This window comes from Crocodylus porosus, unplaced genomic scaffold (genome assembly GCF_001723895.1).
Source record: "Crocodylus porosus isolate Cpor-Errol unplaced genomic scaffold, CroPor_comp1, whole genome shotgun sequence".
Lineage (NCBI taxonomy): Eukaryota > Metazoa > Chordata > Crocodylia > Crocodylidae > Crocodylus > Crocodylus porosus.
In genome coordinates, this window is record NW_017728886.1 from 257002001 (window position 1) to 257018175 (window position 16175).

Sequence of the window (16175 nt, forward strand, 5' to 3'; positions counted from 1 at the left end):
AAGGGGGAAAAATGAATTAATGTACTTGAATCATTGAAAGTGCAGCAGTCAGGGTAGAGACGCAAGCTTGAGTTGGCTAATCCTGACTATTTGAACTCCATTAAACTGCGAGTAAGAACATGATCTTGTGTATGTTCCATGTAAAAATAAATGCAAAAAGGAGGAGGAAGGATCCACTAATGAGGCAGGTGGAAACATAAGAGAGTTGGTATTGCTGCGCAGAAAGCCAGAAGAGGCATCAGCAGTGCATTGTAAATAATTTATCACATAGCTTTGCATTTTATTATGTGGTCATCCTCAAAGATAGGGTTTGCACATGAGCCGTTCTGTCGTGGGTGTATATATAAGTATGCCCCTTCCAAAGACCCTTTCCTAGTGGCCTTTTACTTCTTGTATATCTTAGGAACTTCTAAATGTGAAACGTTCACATAGCCTGTTGTGTGGGGGTGTGGGTTTTTTTTGCTCACAGTGGGTCTCATTTCTGTGTTTAGGAATCATGATATTGAAAATCACTGGTAATGCACTCTTTCAGCCTAACTTTGGCTCCAGCAGAAGGATTGACAGGAAAATATGATATCTGTGTTAGTTACAGGAAAAGCTATTTGGATTTGCAATTTGAACCTCATGTGAGAAATGAAACCTGGAAAAGAAAAGAGGAATGATTCTAGTCTTCTACCATTTGCTTGAATTGATGCATCTGGGGGATGAAAAGAGAGAAATTGCAAGAACTGCAATCATTTTGGCTCCCTGCTTGGAAGACAAGCTTTTCAAGCAGGAGAAAAGAGCCTGGCATGACTTTATGATGTTGTTGTTATAGTTGTCATTTTTTGTTGTTGCCCTTAGCTGCTTCCAATCTAAGAATAAGATGAGAGTGAATAGGTGGCTACAACAAAATGATGTGAGGGGGGTGAGGACAGTGAAACAACGAGTAATAAGTAATCACAGCACACAGATCCTAACCACTGTCTTGTAGGAGTAAATCATCTGTGCAGTTTGTGAAGATTGTGTTTCTTCAGGTAAACTGATGACTAGGAAGATACTTGAGTGCAACAAACAGTACAGCCACCTGAATAATGGCAGCATGCCACCTTTTTCATATTGTTTGGCCATCTCTGCTTGATGTCGCCATATTGTCACTCTTAAATGACAATGGATTAAATTTTGTTCCAGTCAATGTCACACTCCTGCAGAGTTCAGCACAGCTGGGATTTCTCCTGAGAAATCTGTGCCTGCAATATTCACCAAAAGCCCAGAAATCAGGGTAAACTCCTATTGGAAAGGCATGTGACAAATGTTTTTTTAGGGCACACCTATTGCATCCCTTTTGAGTAACTGTTTCCCTCTTAAATACTTGGTACCACTTAGCCTCTGTGCATAGTCATCTATTCATTTATATCCTGTTAGTTCCTCTTTCACCACTCAGTTCCTTAGTCTGCATTTGTCTTACAACTGGCAATGTCTCCTAAAGCCACCGGATCTTCAACTAAGTCAGCCGGTCTGCATGTCTTCCACTCAGCTTTGATTAGGTGAGCAATTATATTCATTTTACGTGGAAAAAGAGCCCAGGGCTCTAACATGCAATCACTATGAATTCTAGGATCGTAGTCAATCTCAGAGTCAGTCTTGGAAAACTATGACTTGTTTTGGATCTGCCACTGAAACCAGAATGGTTCCTGAATTATTCCCGTCTTTCACAGAAACAGGCTGACTGCGGACTGAGTGTGAACATGTGCCATCATTATACTATATTCCGTAGCCAAATAAGAGCACTTTCTTTTCACAGTGGCAGTAAGAACAGGAAAAGGTTATTAACAGCTGGCAGAAAATGGTGATTCAATTAAATTATATTGCAAAATCCACAGGTGTAAAGGAGATTTACAAGGTACGGGTTTATATTTAATCCAGGTAATAATGATGGATATAATTGCCCTTTTACAAGATGAATGAAACAGAAAGGAAGGGAGGGAAGTTGTTTTTAGTGGCTTTCACATACAAAATCAAAAACTACTGTGTACAAATGATAAACAGAATTCACTGAAGCGCATAAGGAAGGAAATTTAATTAGAAAACTCACTTAGACTCCCACACCTTTTAGTAACTGTTTGAACAATATTAAAAAGTAAACCCAGAAAAGGGCAACCTTTAGAAATTTTTGAAAAAAGTAATCCAGCAAACTGAAAAATATATAATTTAAGCTTTAGTTATTACCAGCTGGAATCAAAGCCCAACAGAAAGGAATGAAGTCTCTCTTCTGTTCCCTCCTATACCATGGTAAGTCCATCTTTGAATAATGTGAAAGAAATCTGGCTCTTGGACTCAAATTAAATGGTAATTTTCGCCCACATATACCTTTAGCCTGCCTGACCGGCTGTTAGTCAGCATGTCATCAAAGCTCTCACTAACTTTATCCGAGTCATATGTTTTGCGTAATAATTTGGCCCAAGCTGTGTCAGGAATAACAAGTGGTAAAGTGACGTCATGGGTGCGCTTAGGAGGTCTTCATTACTGCACTGTCTATTATCAGTTCCTGAGCGCTGGGGGAAGGCGACTGCTATGGTCACATTTTATGGCTAGAACATGCCAGGACACAGAGAGACTATTGGGCAAAGACCCAATTTAAAAAAAAAAGCCCCTAGTGTAGGTGAAACTGCATTTTCTCACCTCAAATGCATGCATATAGATGGAAAGTGAAAAACAAGATGCATGTGCTGGTTTTCTGTACCTTAATAGGGCAACTTTAAGTGCCTTTTGGTTGGGATTCACAAGAGCCAGAATGCACTGCAGGGCAATGCAGCCAATGAGAATTCAGAAGAGGGACATATGTCCCAAATGCTTCTCTCCAGAGCAGGACCCTTCCACCTTTTGCCCAATAACTTCTTTACTTGACTGAGAAATGAGGCTCAAGGCCCTCCTCTTTTCCAGGAAAGTACCCAAAGCACTAGGCTATGGGGCTGATGGCATCGTCCATACCTTTTATTGAAGGTGGGTCACCAGGTAGTCAAGAGTGCAAGAATCATGGGGCTGGAAGGAGAGCAAGTTTGATTTAGCCACTGAGAAGGACACTGGTCTGGAAGGGAGAAAGCCCTGAATTCTTCCCCCATTGAAGTTTATCTAACAACTGCATAATGCAAAGTGCATAAACAATCCCAGGGTTCCCTCCCAAAGGACTGCCTGCCTCACTGGGCAGCAGTCATGCACCTTCCTTTGGCCAAGGAAGGCCTAGAACTCAATTCTTCCACTTTTAGGCTATATGCCCTAATGACTTGGCTTCCAAGGCAGCGCCACAGCAAGGGGAGGGGGAGTGGGGTGACTGCCCCAAGTGCCCAAGTGAAGGGGCACCAAGAGGTGCTGCCCAGCTGTGGGAGGGCACGGGAGTGAGCCGCAAGTTGCTTGTTTGGGCGAGTGTGGGGATGGGGGAAGGGTAGCTCCTGCTACTGCATGCACGCCAAGGCAAGTATTGGAGGGGTGCCCCCCAGATCTGTGCACGTGGTGAGAGCGGGCTGCCACTGCAGGCTTTGCCCCAGGTGCCAAACTTCATTGCTACAGCACTGTTCTCAGGGGACTTGGATGTACGGATCTGTGGTTTGTAAATACTAGACCATGTTGGCAGGACTGAGACACTAGTATGCACCTCTCCACCAAAATGGCAGATACACCAAGCATATGCTATAGGTAGATTCTCAGATTCCTTGGTCCAAGGCCCATTCTTACCTTGGTACTAGAATGCATGTATCTGTGCTGAATCACCTTGGATTTCACACGGGCATAAGTATTCAGGTAGGATTTTACTGAATCACACAAATAGGGGAAAAGGTGAGCATATACGTTCTGATTAGAAAGCAAGTGGTGCACTTTGTAAAGGATAAATTCCACTTCTAGATACTGGGTACCTTTTGGATCTAATCTTAAGAGACCTACTTAGTATCACACATCAGGTCTTAAGTTTAGAAGCAGAATGGGGAGAATGTCAACCACGGAGGCAGGGGAGGACAGATTTCAGCCCAGGGGCAGATATCCTTTGAAGTATTTAATTTTAGCTCTTAAAGACAAGTGTGTTAAGAAGAAAATTTGAATGGGATTGTGATCCCTGCTGTTGGTAATCATGAATTTCATGGATATCCAAAAGGGTACTGGATAATGTACATAGAGTGAATTTATGGTATCAATAGCCATATAGATTTAATATTCAGATTACTAGAAACCTGTATCAGATTGCAGAGTGTACAGGAATTATAAACCAAGAGCTAACAAGGCAGTTTAACATTAATATTGGTGGCACACAAGTTTTTGCTTCTTTTCCCCTGTATTGTTTGTAGTCTCTATTGACACTGGCATGGCACAGATCCTCAGTCCAGAATCAGGTATTGCAAGAATAGATGATAAGCTCAGAGTTTTAGACTTTCCAGACAACATCTGTCTCAGCAATAAATCGGCTGAAGATATATGATGAAAGACAGATGGTCCTGCAGATTCTGCCAAACAAATAGGCTTTATTATTTCATAAATCAAAAAGAGAAGCAATGAAATTTAACTTATCTACTGATAAACTTATTTGCCTTCAAGGTGAAGCCTTGAAATCTGTTAACAAATTAAATGAACTGGATAGCATCGTTCCTAACAGTAGCAGTTGTGCATTTGATGTCATGTTTGGAAGAGAAAGCAAGCACTGCAATGTGATGTGGAAGTAGAATAATATTAGTAAAACCACTAAAACTAAGGTCTTTGCAAGTAACGTCTAAAATGTCCTCTTACCTAGAGTCCTGGCAAATGCTAATGCCTGTTGAACAGCTTTCAGTGCAGATGTTGGCATAGACTATCATAAGTAAAATGGACTTATAAAATAAGTAATGAAGAGGCTCTAGAAGGGGCATTTCTATTTATGTATTATGAGTAAGAGCCTGCTTCTTTGGCTGTATACTTGCCAGGGACTCCCTTGGACTGGGGAGTACCTAGCAAAGGGCTTACAGGTGGTTTCTTTTGTTTGTGTGAACCTTACCAACTGAAATAAAGTAGAGTGTCTTTGCAAATGTGTGCCACTACGGTTTCTTGATCTTTCTTAAAATAAATATGGGGCCATTGAATTGACCACTCCTGCTGTAGCTTCCTTGTACCTCCACTTAGTGGTTGAGTCTGCATGTGCAATTAATATGCCTGAATTTTCTGTGCATTAAACTGTGCCTGGGCATGTATTTGAACATGTGCCCATCAGGAGCAAATTTGCTCCCAATGGGAGCAGTTCAATTCAGGACTGCTCATGCCCCACTGCAGCAGCCAGGAGATACTCCAGGCTTCCCCAGGTACCCACCCCAGGTTGGGAGGGGGCACAGGAGTTAGGCCTGGGCTCTGGGGGAGAGCTTTCCCAGCTCACTCCCAGCCACTCAGAGATCAGAGCTGAGCCAGGCAGCAGTTGTGGCCCCCTGCTGCTTGGGCTGACTGGGAGCAAATTGCTTCCAGTCAGGGTCTGCATATGCACTTTGCTGTATAAATATGCCATTTTCTAGTACCAGTATGTACTAGAAAATGCAGTTTGTGTAGACAGTGATGCTTTACTGTGCATTAGATTAGTCTAATGTGCAGTAAAGTGGCTTGTGTAGATGCAGCCAGTGCTATCAAGGCAGGGTGGTGTAGTTAGCCCCTGTCCTGCACTCGGGCTTCCCAGCACTGAGAATAGAGGGCAATGCTTATATGCATGCATACAAGAAAAATTTCCACCTGTCTATGGAATAGCTTTGTGGAGCTCTGAAGTCTGAGCACAGACCCAGACTCGGGATTAAGTTTCCCCATCCCAGGAGCGGTTCAAGAAATCCATGTGGGAGAAACAGGATCAAAGATCTAAGGAGCTGAATGTTCTCAAGGAGGCAGTGGGTAGGGAGAGGCCTGTGAGTGGGGAGCAGCTGGAGCCTGTGACATGCTGGTGATGGGTGTGTGCATGAAAGGGGAAGCTTGCAGCTCAGTATGCGTGTGGGGAGGAGAGGGGTGGAGGTTGTTTTTGGGTAGAGTGATGGAGAAGTGAGGGGGAGTTACAGCAGAGAAGCAGAATTCATGTTGGGCACCTCCTGAATTGTTTCCTTGTCTGCTTGTTTCATCTCTCTTTTGGGGTGGGGGAAGAGGTTGGAAATGTCCATGTGTGTGCAGACAGTCCGAAATACATTATCTAGCATGGTATTGAATGGTCAGCTTTAACTCGACGGCTAATTTTGGAGAACCCCGGCACTCTGTTGTGCAAACAAACACAGAGAGGTCTGAAAATTATGCTTGCGGCTTCTCGTGGCATCAGCTAGCACTTTCTCAGGCAAATTTAAAAGAAATCCGTAGCCTCAGCTAGAACCAGCTAATACTGAATGACCTGTGTCCAAACTGAAATGTCATCCAGAATGGGGCTAAATCCAGATTTTTTTTACCGGCCTGGATTATCTCTTGTTTAGTCCTGTGAGTGAGGGGAGAAGGACAATGTTAATTTAATTAGTTTGACACTTCCCTGTTGAAATAATTCCCTTCACAATGCTAATTACTCTTCCAGACCACTGTGGCAGATGATCCAATCAGCTCTGCCAGTGTAAGTACATTGATTTGTTCCTTTTTTGTTGTACGCTGATGTCCTTTCATCTAGTGGAAAGGACACAGATAGTCAGATAGACTGAAGTGGGCCTGATGTCTATTGATTCCCACCTCCCCCCCTTTACCATGATGAGGGAAATGTTAAGATTTTGGTTAGTGTTTCAGTGAAGGCCAGCAGAATAAAATGGGCCAAGCAGCATTTTAGTTCCGACCTTCTTGCTGATTGATACAGGAGGTGTGGTTTGATTTTAAAAAGATGCAGGGTCAGCTCAAGGGAATGAGTCTTTTTAACAGTAATTTGAATTTTTTTCTGCCCTTCCTGAGGCAGATTGAACAGTTCTGATTTCTGAGCACAGGCTCAGCCTCAGCCCCAGTCCTAGGCTCAGCCTTAGCCTAGAGTCTCCCCCTGACTCATAGAAACAGCGCAAGGACACCAAGTGAAAGCAACAGAAACAGAGGACATTAGCAAAGTTCAAAACTAAGAACGGTATCCACAAAACCCCTCGCTCTGCAGTAGAATTTGCTTGACACCATTAGTGACATTTTATTTTATTTGTTTATTATCCACGTCCCCAGTAGATTTTGCTGTCAGTTAGGCATGGACTTATGTTGGAGCTCTTTACCCATACCTCCTACTGAGTTCATTTAAAGTAAGTAAATAATGTCCCTAACTCGGTATTGCTAACCCCGGCATTGAAAAAAATCACGAATTAGGTCCCCATTATCATGAGGTTGGCTTAAATATCATGAGATGTTATTGCAAAGCTGTATTCTTTCAATCTGCTTCCTAGTATTGGAGTCTCTAGGTTATGCTCAGATCACATTTTCATGCTTTTCTCTGCTTCTGTGAAAGCTAGGAACATAGCCTTTTATTTGAAATGGAAACTAAGCCTGCCATCAAATGACAGCTCCCTTTCTCCAGTTGGCTAGGAGTCCCATGGGTTTTCAATGGAGGATTATTTTTCTTCAGAAAAGAAATGAGTAAATAAGAAATAATTTGACTCCTTAACTACTTAAGTTACAAATTTATAGAAAAATTCATTTTTGGCTTTTTGGGAAGAGAGTGCATGGGTCCTCTTCATCTCCCAGCAAAACTCTGCTTGAGGACTGTTCTGTCCTAATGCATCCCTGAATATCCAGAAGGGATATTGGTTGACTGCTTTCCAGCCTGACTAGGGTACCATCAGCTTTCCCATCTTCATGAATGTATGAGCAAGGGGCTGGTTCTATGTAAAAGTACAGTTTGTCCAGAGTAAGGCAAGAGTTTTGCTTGGGCTGATTTACTGTGCTCCCAGTACCCGAACTGGGTCACTAAAACCTAGTTTGGGTATCAGTGCTCTGGGCCATGCAGACATGCAAGCAACACATGTTGGGTGGCTGTTCCTTTTGGCAGCAACTCAGATTCTGGTCTCTTGATCATTTTGGTCTACAGAGGCAAATTCAACTTTCAGTTACACCCATGTGCTGAAGTTGATGTATTGGTTGAATGTATTCTCAAATACATTTTACTAGGGAACTATAAGAAATAAGTGAAGAAACAACAGTGATTTCGATACTACTTTGAGTGGCAAAGAGAAAATCAAAGGATTTGGTAGTAGGAATGTGTATCAAAAATATGTTTTTTTGGTCAAAGCTTTTTGTGAGCTATTCTCACTTCTGAGAGCTACAAAATGTGCCTGGAGACCTTTTGAGAAGCAGGGATTCTTTGGGGGATCTTTTGTAGTTGCTACTTCATTTTAACCTCAAATGATCATTTCTCATGATTTTCTGACCCAACTGCCAGGACCTTGGACAGAAATTGTACATACAGGAGGGAACATCAAAAAGGAAAATACTGCAACACTATCTGTCCCCTCCTGCTCCCTTCATTAGTAGAAGCTGGGGAGAACATTTTGATGCATAAATCATAAAAAGAGCCTTCAACCATCCCAAAGCCCAGGTGTGTTTATGTCTCAGTTTTAGCTTTGTTCATGTTTGAAGGAGGGGCCATTTGCAAAATGTAAATAAAATCTATGATGCGATTTTAAAATACACCAAATTTGGACAGTGACCCAAAGTTTTGGTTGAAGCCCATATTGCATTTAAATATGGTAGGGAAGGTCATCTACCGTGGAAGACATCTATGAATATTCTGAAGGCTTCAGTATTTAGAAAAGGGAAAACCACCAATAGTGGTTCAGTAAAGAATAATTAGATGCAATAGGCTTAAAGTGACCATGGATTACTGTAGGTTGGATTAAGGACAACAGCTTAAAATGGAAGTCAGTTAAGGGAGTATCTAAATTTATCACTGCACATGTTTATATTGTACCTACAATCTTTCAGGGGCTACTCTCTAGAAATCCTGCACTAGAAGTACTCACATACCACAGATAATATGCCAAAACATCCCTTGTGGAAATATTCTATTAAAAGGGCTAGAGGCTGAAACTTGTTTCTACAAGGAATCAAAGAAGATTATATTTCAGAGTAAGATAAAGCCACAACATAACAAGGACTCTGTTTTAGATAACAGCATATGATTGCTTCTGTCATATTAAAATTTTGTGATTAATGGGGATCTTAGACTCCCTGCTGGTCAAGTTGCCCAACTCCTTTAATTCGTCAGCTATTGTTTCCTCTTTCCAACCATTACATCTGCAGCTGAGTCCCAGCTGAGACTTGAACCCTAGTGAGAATGTGTCAAAGCTGATCATATTTTGATCTTGGATCTCGCCACACGCAAGCCTTAAAGTTTGCCGTTAAGGACTAATATATGAGCTTGATAATATTCTTTGTAAAGGTTATGTGGAGAAAAATGATTAGTGTCAATAGTGTTTCCACCAGAGGCATTTATTAAAAATATTTCTAACACTGACTGAACAAATTAAGATTATGAGAACTAAAACCTGACAGTTTAGATAGTATATAACTAAGGCAACCTAGCCCTATAAAAAGCCCTAGAATATTCTACACTACAGACTGTACACTTGGCCAAGTGTGGCCCTCAAGGCTAGTTGGCATGGCTTCACAACCCAGGGCTAAACATCACCAGTGCTATCTCCTCAACCCCTTTGCCCACCACTCAATTCAGGGACTTAAATCACATTGCTGACTAAAATTGGTGGCCAGGAAAAAAGGGGATGAGCGGCAGTGGCATTCGCCCCTGGGTTTCTGGAGCCACATGAATGCTGTGGTTCCAGCAGCTGCTCTGACAAGCCATCGCCATGCTGCCAGAGGAGGGTTATGTGGTCTCATGGCCCAGATCTGGCCTGTTAGCAGCCCTGTAGTCTGGATCCAGATGTTGGGTGCCAAATGAGTTGGGCACTATAATCTGACATTACCATAGTAATTAAGCACTAATTGGAATGATTACTGTGCTTGTTTGCTAGTGTTCTTGGTATGGTGGAGCATAATATTTAAAGAGCCATCATATTTTAGAAATACAGCAAAAAAGATTTGAAAGAAAGTGGTGTTAGGAATAATCCACCGTTTAGATTGGTCTGGTTTTCTTGCTGTGAAGATTGTATGCAAGTTAGCATCTAAATCCAAATGATTTAGATGCTAACTTCTAACTTTAGATCTTCTTTTTCCCCCAAATGATGTGATGGAGGTAAAAATACTTTCCCTTCCAATGACACACACAGGGAGAGGGGAGAGATCATTTTGTTCCAAACACAGAATAAATGCCAAGGGCAGGTTAGCCATAGGGAAAAAACAGATATTAAGAAGTGGAATATGATGGAGGAAGATAGTGGGAAGACTAGTTAGAAACAACCTTATGAATAGTTGTAGAGGTTCTATCGTGCCCGCTGATAAAGTATAGGTATGAATGCAGTGATTGCAGATAATGGTATGGGTATAAATGTGGTTATGAACATAACAAGCTTTATTGATCTTGAAGGACAATGTAGAAAAATTGCTGATTTGGATAAATGGAAAAGAGACTTAAAAATGCTGGTGGACCAACAGAACTAAAACAAGTCTTTCAGCCCATTAGTGTTGTTCCTTAGCACTTTTCTTACTTGGAGGGTTCAATGCGGTGTGTCTGTGGTTACTTCTTGGTTTCTGGTTACTTTACTAAGTACATCTGTGACTTGTATACTTTGGGTAGAAGTGAAACACTGGAATAATCATAATGTGTGATTGTGTCATAACAAAACAACCATGGTGCCATGCCAGAAAGCTGGTATATGGCAGGTTTATTTTCAGGAGGGCATCAGCGGAGAACCTGGGATGAGGTGCTCTAATTTAGGTATGTTAACAACTGCTCTGCAAAGACAGTAAGTGACAAGGACATAATGCTATACAAAGATGACTAAAATCCTCTGTTAGGTTCAGGGAATGAGTCCTTAAATGCTGCTAGCTAATGTGCTAGCTTTTGGTGTGAGCCAAAATCCATTGAAGCTAATGGGAGTCTTTCAGTTGAGTTCAATGGACTTTGGATCTCAGTTGGTTTTCAGGACCTTTGATCTCAGAAGGTTTCCAGCACTGTGAATTATACTAACAATAGGAAGCTGTTACAGGGGCAGAACTGAGCTAATGCACCTGATTATTTTGGATGGAATCCATAGTGCATTCAACCACTGATCCATGAAAGATCTGTTTCCAGAAAGCATGCCGCTTATGTCTCATAGTGCATGATGCTTCAGTCTCCTTATGCCTACAGACTGAGCCAAGCAAATGGATGAAACAAAACATGACTCTCACCAGGATGTAACCAGAGGTGGTTAGCCACGGCAGTCTAAAGTCAGGCAATAGGTAAGGAAGGGAAGCACCTCCTAGACTAACTAGTTCAAAGAGGCATGAGTTTTCATAGCCAAAAACCTACTTCATCAGATGACACAAAAGCTCATGCTTCTTTCAGCCAGTTAGTCTCTGAGGCTGCATCCCCATGAGCTTACACGTGTGCGGTTTGTAGTGCTGCAAACCTGGCTGTGGCACCACAAAGTGCACATGCCACATGTGCACCCATTCACCACATTACTAATTTGCAATGCAGTGAGGTTTGTTGCTGTTTTTTTTTTTTTTTAACTAAAATGTCCTGGTGTTAAAAAAAACCACACCAAAAAGGCAGCATAGCAGAATGCGCTGCCCAAAACCGGAGCTTGGCTGGTGTCAGAGCCCTGCTCTGGCTGCTGGCCCGGCTCTGTGTATCTGGATTGCTGCTGCAGTCGCAGGAGGCCCCCAGGACCCCAGATAAGGCTGCTGGGGCCAGCCCAGGAGCTGGTCCAGCCGTCCGTACCCCACCCGGGGCAATCTGCTGCGTGCCACAGTGGGTGTGCAGGGACATGCCTGGGACCAACTAGCAGTGGCACAAATACGTGCTGCTGCTAGTTATCCCCAGGGAAACACACGTTCTTACTTGCAGGAACGCACCCTGAGGTGCCACCTACCTTCTACCAGAACATAAGTTAGAGAGGAGTCAACCTGTTTCTGTTTTCTTTTGAATCCAGGTAGAACAGCAAGGGTTTGAAAGTCAATTGAAGCTGGTTTTTTTAATGGTGTTCGACTTAGGCTAGAATGTTAAAAATGAAACAAAGAGGAAGGAAGGTAAAATATCTGCTGGAAACGTAATAAATAATGGTTGTAGGGATCCATGTTAGCCAGCACAGCCTTTGGAAGAATTATTTGATGACAAACAAAACCCCCCAAAAAACCCAGACCTCCCTTTAGGTATGAAACAATGAGTTTATTTTTACATTAAATCACTGAACAGAAACAGTCTTTTTTTTTGTTTTTTTGGACAGTTTACTCGGAAAATTGGTTGTAAGGCTTCCAGCTTACATTGGTGATGTTTTGAGGCTATGATTACTCTGATACCAACCCTGCAATCTTAGCTGCATGTAGCAGTTCTTACCAGATCAGTCCCCTTGACCATTCATGTGAGCGAGGAAGGGAGGTTTTAGTCTGTGAGGTTTCCAGGAACAAATGAAATGTGTGCTCACTTTTCTGTTAGGCCATTGTGAAAATAGCTTTTGTGCATAGCTTTGGTTATTTTGATTGTAGCTGTTTTCCTTCAGAATCTTTCTTCAGCCTTTCATCCATTTTTCTTTCCTCCAGAGTAAAACTGAATTGTATTTAAAGGACTCCATATAGTTAAAGGACTGTATATATTTCTTATTCTCAGTGGGCAATGAGCTGTGGCTGAACACAAGCTGTGTATGTCTATGTTGAATGAGGCAGTGCTGCATAGATACCCAAACTGGCTCGGTGTAGGTATAGCTATGGAGCACACAAGACTTTCAGGATTTAGACTGGGAATCTTCAGCATCAAAAGCACAGGCTTGTGCACCACCTGAGCTGATGGAAAATTCACCTTACAAACCTGAGCTGCGAGAAAGTAGCAGACCACAGAAAATTCAGGTTTGAAGGGACCTCAGGAGGTCAGTTAGTCCAACCCCCTGCTCCAAGCAGGACCATCCCCACGTAGATCATCCCAGCCAAGGCTTTGTCTAGTCAGGTCTTAAAAACCTCCAAGGATGGAGCTTCCACCACCTCTCTGTCCCAGTGCTTTACTATCTTCCTCCTGAGAGAGTTTTTCCTAATATCTAACGAAAACTTCCTTTGCTGCAACTTGAGCCCATTGCTCCTTGTTCTGTCATCTGTCACCGCTGAGAACAGACCAGCTCCATCCTCTTTGGACCCCGTTCAGGCAGTTAAGGCTGCTATTAAATCCTCTCTCAGTCTTCTCTTCTACAGACTTAATAAATCCAGCTTCCTCAGCCTCTCCTCATAAGTAATGTTCCCCAGCCCCCGACCATTTTCGTTGCCCTCCACTGGACTCTCTCCAATTTGTCCACATCCTTTCTGTAGTGGGGGGCCAAAACTGGACACGGTACTTCAGATGTGTCCTGACCAGTGCCAAAAACAGGGGAAGAGTCACTTCCCTGGATCTACTGCAAAACTCTTCTAATGCAACCTAGTATGTTGTTAGCCTTCTTCGTACACTGTTGGCTCATATTCAGCTTATTAAGCATATTGTCCATCATTGCCCTCCACTGGACTCTTTCTAATTTGTCACAGTCCAAAATTGATATTCATCATCAAGAAAATACAGTTGCTGCAGAGAAACCAATTACCATCCACTCTACTCCTGAGGGCTGCTCAACAGCTTATAAAATTATCATTGAGATCACGTAAAAAGAAGCTCAGGATACCAGACTTACAGATGAAATTCTCTTGAAGGTATTGATATATAACAATGTTGTTGGTAGGCTTATTGGCAAAGAAGAAAGAAACCTGGAGAAAACTGAACAGGACGCAAATACTAAAATTATAATATGTCCACTATAGGATTTAACACTCTATAACCCAGATCCCAGTGTCAGTCCCTAGAGGGAAACATCAAACATAGTAAACCAATGACTGTGTTAAAAGTTGATACAGGATCTCACCTGGGGAAAGTGAGGGGTAAGTAGAACCAGAATGGACCAAAACAGCTTTCTAGGAGGTACAATGTCAGCTGCCCTCACTGGTCCACAGCAAACTAGTAAATCTTTTTGAGTTGCTCTTAGGTTCATTGAAGACCTGGGATGCAAGAGAACAGAAATAATAATCAAGTCCAGGTGCACAGAACTCTGCAGAGGACTAGCATTATGCCCATAGGCAAGGCATCAAGTATACAAAGCCTCCCAAGTCAAACTAAAACTAAAATATTTCTGCAGAATATATGCAAGTGCGGCTAGAGAGGTCACAGCCAACTCTCTGGAATAGTTGTCAGCATGAGCCACTGGTGCCTCTCAAGTGGCAGGGGAGCAACAGATTGCTGACCAGGAGTGGGGTCCCCCAGCAGTCAATCACCGATTTTGGAGGGGGAGGGGTGTTCTCAGCCGCTGATCACCGACCGAAGGCGAGGGGTGTCTCCCAGCAGCTGATTGCCAAGCCCGAAATCACCATCAGCAAAAACAGAAGTGCACTTCTGCCGGCACTTCTGGCTTCGCGGCCGGGATTTCCAGGGGGTGCACAGCCAATCTCAGGGGGTGCACGTGCATCCGCATGCACCCCCTACGCATTGCCAATGGTTGTCAGGGAAGCATAGGGTCTGCTCCCTTTTAATCCAGACCAGACATCTTGCAACACAGGATCAATTGTCAATCAAACAAAACAAGCCTGTTGACATCAGCAAGAGCTACTTCTTTAAAACCAGTGGCCTCTTCCCCTTCAATTGCAGCTCACTGTGAAACCCTGTAACTTTACCCGTCCCTCAAGATACCTATATATCCACAATATCATCACTGGGGCTATTTAGATCATTACCTTTCTGATTATATGAACAATTGCACACCTGACAAGGTGAGAAGTTAGCATGCCTTGACTTCTAGAGAGTTAAAAGTTATTGGTTTAGGGACACAATTGTTAAGTCCAAGGCCCTCTGAAAAGCAGTCCAGTTGGGGTCCAAGAGCCAGTTTGTGCTTACCCATTGTAGATGGTCATGACAAGTGGCATGGAGTGAGAAGGAAATATATCTGGAGTGGATAGGTACATATTTATGAAGCAGGGTTAGAATTAGTGGTCGGAGTTTCCTGTTAAATTGGAAGAGTAGAACATTTGATCTGGTACCGTTCCCATCATGCTCCATATAAAATCTATGAAAGCTATGGAAAATCAAGCACACTCCTTTAGAGGGACAAACCCCCACCAACACTTTCTCCCACAGCCTGGCTGTTTCTAGAGTTTCTGGCAAAATCACCTCTACCTCCTCACCTCTGACTCTGGTATTTATTGACCAGAAAAGGAGTTCTGTTTCTTGTGCCTTATTAGCGAGAAAGAAGGCAGGATAGATTTACACCTTATAGACTAACTGACTTCAGGCTGACATGACTAACTACTGGATTTGCAAATAGTATTTCTGTCCTGGTATATCCTTTTACCAGTCCTGATCATGCCAGCCTATAACAGTTTCCCAAATAAAGCCTTAATACAGAAGGATGTATGAGAAAGGCTTTTAAGTCTAGTAGTTTCCTTTATTTGTCAGCATTGTATGACTGGATTCTGTGTTGCAAGAGGGTTTTGGTATGGTGCTCTTGATGAAGTCCTCTGAAACTTGACACCGAATCTGCTGTGAACAGATCTAGTCAAGTAGAAGTTAGGGAGTCTTCCATAGAGTTCGAAAATCTAGCCAGGCTTCTTACGTGTGGAAAACTTCACAAGCAAAGTCCAGGTTCTTCATGTGATTTCCAACTCAACCTTGAACATGCAAACATAAGAAATATTGAAAGAAGGTTTTTATTCACAGCAAGAGTTACAGAAGCAGGCAAGGCTGCAATAGAATATGTGGAGAAGGTTCTTATTTCTCTCTTGCACACACCTGATTTTGTCTAGATAACAAAGTTTCATAGTTTCTAGGGTTGGAAGGGACCTGAGTAGATCATCTAGTCCAACCCCCTGCCATGGCAGGAAGAGTGCTGGGATCAAACGGTCCCAGCAAAGTGTTCATCTAGCCTCCTCTTAGAGACCCCCAGGGTAGGAGCCTGCACCACTTCTCTTGGAAGTTGGTTCCAGATCCTAGCCGCCCAGACTGCGAAGTAGTGCCACCTGATATCTAACCTAAACCTACCCTCTGCCAGCTTGTGACCATTATTCCTGGTCACTCCTGGCGGTGCTCAGGGGAACAGGGACTTCCCCAGTGCCTGCTG